Source organism: Penaeus chinensis, chromosome 10, assembly GCF_019202785.1.
Source record: "Penaeus chinensis breed Huanghai No. 1 chromosome 10, ASM1920278v2, whole genome shotgun sequence".
NCBI classification, from domain to species: Eukaryota; Metazoa; Arthropoda; class Malacostraca; order Decapoda; family Penaeidae; genus Penaeus; species Penaeus chinensis.
Genome location: NC_061828.1, coordinates 37,462,845 through 37,469,570, shown reverse-complemented (window position 1 = coordinate 37,469,570; position 6,726 = coordinate 37,462,845).

The following is a 6,726-nucleotide window of genomic DNA, read 5'->3' as shown; positions in this document are numbered from 1 at the left end:
ATATATATATATATATATATATATATATATATATATATACAGTGCATACAATATACATGTGTATATATGTATATATATACATATATATTACACACACACACACACACACACACACACACACACACACGCGCGCACGCACGCACACACACACGCACACACACACACACACACACACACACACACACACACACACACACATATATATATATATATATATATATATATATATATATATATATATATATATATTTTACAGCCATTCATTCCACTGCAGGACATAGGCCTCTCTCAATTCCCCGTTGAGAGGTTACATGGCAGTGTCACCCTTGCCTGATTGGATGCCCTTCCTAATTAACCGCGGTTCGGCTCTATATATATATATATATATATATATATATATATATATATATGTATGTGTACACACACACACAGACACACATATACAGTCTATACAATATATATATATATATGTATATATATATATACAGTACATACAATATACATGTATATATATATACAGTACATACAATATACATGTTTATATATGTGTATATATATACATATATATATATATATATATATATATATATATATATATATATATTACACACACACACACACACACACACACACACACACACACACACACACATATATATATATATATATATATGATATATATACATATAAATGTATATATATATATATATATATATATATATATGTACACACACACACACACACACACATATACATATATATCTGTAAACACACACATATATATACATATACATACATACATACAAACACACACACACACACACACACACACACACACACATACATATCTGTGTGCATGCGTGCACACAGACGCAAAAAAACTACACAAACAAACACACATACACATACAGAAAGATAGACAGAGAGAGAGGTGATGTCATTTTTCTAATAACAACGTAACAGAATATTGAGGCTTCCTTGGCCCTTCCAGTAAATTTGAATTCTTCAGAGCCATTCTCTAAGTCCAGAATCTCTTAAAATTCGACGGCAACCTCCTTGTTACCGATATGTGGTTCCTCCTTTCCTTTGTTCTCTAAGCAAGTGCTGATCGTCTTACGAGTAATCTAAACTAGTCTAATGGAATATTTATACACGAGAAAACTCGCTGTAATACGAGAATAATGCAATAGGTGCTTGTACAAGCGCTACTGAGGCTTATTTCGAGGCAGCGCCATGACGCCGCTCGTTACAGGCCATGGAAAAAAAATAGTTAAGCCACCTTTATCCAGTTGGGTTGCACCAAGCGCAGAGGTGCAGATGTGCTCACTAACATCCCTATTTGATAGCATATTTTGCCTACATGTGTGCAATCAAAGCCAAGATTAGCGCAAAGTTTATCTAAATTTCAACACATCCTTATCAGACTGAGTTTAAGGAAAGACCCGAACCTGCTTCATTTTTATATCGGGGTGTGTTGAAGGATGTGTTTATCATTATTCAAGAGTGTATCCACGCTTTGTCGGTGCTCCGTTTGACGCATTTATGTGGGTATTTATGAAAATCTGCCAATTCATATCTTGCCAATAAGGGTGTATAACTGAGAACTGTGGTACACTTTAATTGCCACTTTGATCCAGTCAGTCATTTAAAGGGAGGAAAAGCTGGTAGGGCCTTACACTATAGGTAGATAACATGGGACTGCATCTTACATCCCTTCTGAACGCAGAGTTAGCTGGGGGTCATCCTTCAAAGTTGTAATAAAAACGGGATTATGTTACTTGAAACTGTGTCTTACTGGCAGCTCAAGGTAAGTAAGAAGGTCCTGCCTCTATCTCTGGAAAACGGTTTTAATGAGCTAGCTGGAGTAAACCACATTTTCTCATAGACGAATTTCGTTATTGATGTTCATAGGTTTGGAAGAGCCCTTTCAGTTTAATATGGTGGAAGCTTATTATAGGCACTGGGTCAGAAGTCACTCTTGTGAAGTCTATTGTCGTATCCATATTAAACTTAAAGAAATGTAAGGAATTGCACAGGAAACTTTGTGCTTTGTCTGGAAACTGGACTTCGTGGTTTCGGAAGATCTTTATTGTATTTACAGCTTAGAATTATGAGTTACCAGGCATGGATTTGCTTAGAAAATTTAATTCCTGGTTGGTAGGTTATTTATCTTCAATGATATACATCTCTCATGGTGGGGTTGCAGTTGCAGTACGTGTTTTCAGCAAACTGTCCTTTCAGGTAGTTGTCTTTTTAATTAATAAGAATTAGCGGCATTGTAATTAAACTTTCCATTATGTGACCATGCTTTCGTTCAGAGAAATACAAAGATGATTAGAGATATTACTGCCTTTTTTCCAAGGACTCACGCCCCCTTTAGAAAATACTGAAGCCCCCCCTTGGGGGCGCCCCCAGGTTATAAAACACTGCTCTAGATGATCTAAATACTTTGGTACTCGTGTATGTGCTGCTGCATCAAGGTTTTTTGTGTTTAGCAAGGTTTAGAAAGGGCTCGAAAACGGTGTTACCTTTTGGTTATGTCAGAATGGTTTTATTTCTCATTCATAGAGTATAATCGCAGATAGGACGGCATCAGTGTGGGTGGTTAATTCTAGTTCCCTTCAGGTGAAACTGCATAAAGGAACACATTGGCAGTGTGCTCGAAGGTTGAGGAAATCCTTTTAACCCGGTTCTCAGAATCTTGTATCGCAGGAAGTGTGGATATGAATTTATTAAAAAATGATTTTGTGACGATAACATGATTTTTTTTTTTTTTTTTCAAACTAACCGCTGCACTTTCAGCCACGCTCCTTAACTTATGAGTGAGATTGTTGTTGTTTTGATTCCTCGTTCCTTGAGTTCTATCCAGATATGTGTGAATGGGTAACTCTAACCCCACCGGAGACTGCGCATTGGAACATGGTTAAGAACGTCTTTTCATTACAGTCCAAGCATTCTTGATATTGCCAACTGAATTTCATTTAACGATGATGTGGTTTTGATCCAAAGGTCAGTCAGTATCTTGGTTCATGATGGGGACTTCAGGTCTGTCAGGTATTTAGGCCCAGTCTTCTGGTTCACGGAACGCTTCATTGATCCCCAAGTGGAGAAGATCGATTGTATTCAGTAAATGGAGACATGCTACCTGTTTCAGAAGTTGGATCTTACTAATTATCTGGAAAGAAAACTGACTATGGACCCTCAATAATTCCTTGATGAGCGACCCTGTACTGCCTGATGAGTTTTCTGAGGAGAACATGGGGTTTAGGTTTTTATCTTTTGATACTGGTACACGGATTCTGATCGTAAAGATCCCTTTTGGGTATAAGATGCGTGATTTATATCGTCCTCCACCCCTGCAAACTACAATCACCGAAAAAAAAACGTTAGTTCTGGCTTGCAAAGGTGAGCAGCAGCAGTTGGCTAGTTTAACATGCTGCTACAGACCCACCTAAAGAAGCTCACCTTGGCACCGTAACTTAATGAACACGTAATTACTGACTTGAAGAGAGGATTGATCGCTTTCCCTCAGGTGATTTGTCCCAACCTCAGGAGTTAGGATGTTTGTGGTGACTGTGACTGACTGTGACAGAGAAGCAGTCCGTTTTACTGGGACAAGCTTTGAACAATTTACCACTATTCAAACATGCAGTTCTTCATCAAACCCTTTTTGCTAACATGGCACGCTTTCTCCATTGTGAATTTAGTTAATTGTGTTTACACACATGTGGCTCTACAAGTTCTTAGTCATCTGTTATCCCTTTCCGTGATTTTCAGAATTTAAAAAATATATTGTTATTAGTATTTAAATTACAAAATAGTAGTACTGTCTATAATTACTGTATCGATATTAATAGATACCATTAGGAAAAAAAAAAAAAAAACTTTCCACGCAAATTCAAGGAAATGGAAATCGGAAGTTACGTCAGGCCTACTAAGACCTTCTGGGTGGCTGACACTTGTGCAGCCATCAAAAAAAAAAAACAGAATACACAAAAAACTACAGTGAACAGTATATGTACCCACGTACAAGGGGTTAACTGATCTCATTATTTTATATGTTAATATTATTATCTCTGCTACGTAAAAAAAAATATATGTATATCATTTGACTACAAGTCAGTTGACAGGTGCTTGAGTCAACCAACTCTGTCATGCGAGCTCATTGCTGTTCCATATCTAACGCTATCAATTAGCAGTATGTGTAGTATGTGTCCATATAATATGTATTTAAATATGTACTATATATATATATATATATATATATATATACATATGAGTGTGTGTGTGTGTGTGTGTGTGTAAGCGTGCACACACACACACATAGTTGTTTGTATGTATGTGTATATTTGTGCGTGCGTGTGTGTGTGTGTGTGTGTGTGTGTGTGCGCGTGCGTGTGCGTGTGCGTGTGCGTATGCGCGTGTGTGTCTAAGCTGTAATAAGTGTAATATACATATAGACAGACAGATAGATGTGTGTGTTTGAATATATATATACATATTGGTATATTGATATACTCAAATATGTGTATATATGTATACTATAAATCAAGGTTCCCAATTAACAGGTCATAGCGTAAATCCACGCTGTGCAACGATTAACTTGACATAGCTGTAGACATCACATTATATACTTGACTTTTGATATTAAATTCCCTTGAATCAACCTTCCACTATAAGGTATACGGTAATTATGGACTTCTCTTTCCATAATTCATGATTTTTGTAATCATCATCTATAAAAATTTATATCAGTGTGATAATTTGTTATCTGTCTCTGAAGATCTAAAGTATATATATATGTATATATAATTATATACATATATATATATATATCTATAGATGTATATACATGTGTATATATACATATATACATATATATAACATATATATACATATATATATATATATATATATGTATATATACACGTGTGTGTGTATCAGTTAATCATGAAACTTCTCATCTGGAGTATCTGAATTTACATAATTGTTTACGTATTTCAATATTCCCTACATAACTCCTATCGGCAGAAGCAGGATGAAATGGACATAGTGAAAATAATAAAACCAAATCAAACACAAAAACGGACCTACTTGTGACTCCAAACAACATAATTCAGCCACGAATTTTATTTCAACTTTATATTATTAAAAATAAAGATAATATCACTAGGTAGACATTAACTGGCATTTAAAATGAATGAATTAATTAATGCTACATACAAGTTAGTCTCTGATATTATGATTATCTTAATATGCATCTGTTTGCCCTCGTCTGAACCGAATCTGTAGTAGCAATAAATGCTGATGGACTGCAAAGAAAAAAAAGATGAAGCTCCCAAAAGTATCATTCTTGCTGCCGTTTCCATTAAGAAATGTCAAGGTTGCAATGCGGCGATTAAATTTATCATATAAGATAAACAGCAATATATATATCATATATATATATATGTAAATATATATACTCAGTTGTTTGTCACTTAATCATGGTACTGGAGTATATGAATTTGCATATTTGTTTATATATATAATTTCATATTTCTCTGCTTATGTTGAATTTCCTTTATAATTCATATCAATAGAAACAAAAAGATGAAATTAATACAACTAAAGCAATAAAAAAAATCCTACCCAAAAATGGACCTACGTGTGATTCCACACTTGGCATGGAACAGTCTCGTACGTGGGTCTGTAAGATTAGCAGATCCCTACGTTCACCATTCCTCCATTCAGACGAATTACTTTGAATTACTTTGAAGGTGAAATTAGCGGTCTATTTAACCTAAACATTTGCTACATCACCATATAAATGAATCTCTGCGTGTATTTATGTATGATACATTTTTGACACACATGCCAATTCTATGAAGTGTCACATTTTAAAGCTGTAGAATTGACGCCAGAGAGAGGGAAAGGAGGGGGGGGGGGGGGTGGCAGAAAAGCCTTGTAAACTCCTTAAATGATAGTTTCATGAAAAGGACCAGCATGATAATTTTCCTTACGCGAGCTTACTCCAGGTTTTACTGTGAAATGACAAAGGGAGTAAAGCATTAATGAAATAAAAATGAAAGTATTGACGCAAAAAAAAGGGCCCCTTGATTCATATCTTGCCCTGTAATTTAACATAATTATTGTCAGTTTATGTTGATATTGCTTGGGTTTCTGTTATTACAGGTGGACTAGCACTATACGTGATTAACAATTTTTGAATAATCGTATGTGAGTAAATGTGAAAAGAATTTGAAGAACAAAAAAAAAAAAAAAAAAAAAAAAAAAAAAAAAAAAAAAAAAACACGAATGGAAACGAGAACTGGGAAGGGAGTGTCCTATCCAAATTAACCTTTATATGTATACGAAAATTAATTATTTAAGTCAGTGAAAAAATGTAGAAAAAGAAAGAGGAAGAGAGAAAGACACACTTTCATTATCATTATGTACTTTTCCCTCGCTATTCTGTAATAATTTTTTGTAATAAATTTATCAAATAAAGTCATTTTTTCATTATCAATGATTTGTCATCTCGCATTATCAATGAATTATCTTTCATTGTCAATTATCAATAATATTTGATCACAATAAAACATGAAATTTAGAAAATATGTAAACTTAGCATTACCTATTTATCGTTAAGCAACCAAAAACTTCTAAAACAACAACAAAAAAGTCTTACCTATGAAATACGTTTACGTATTTAAAAAATATAATTATTTCCCAACGCAAAATAAA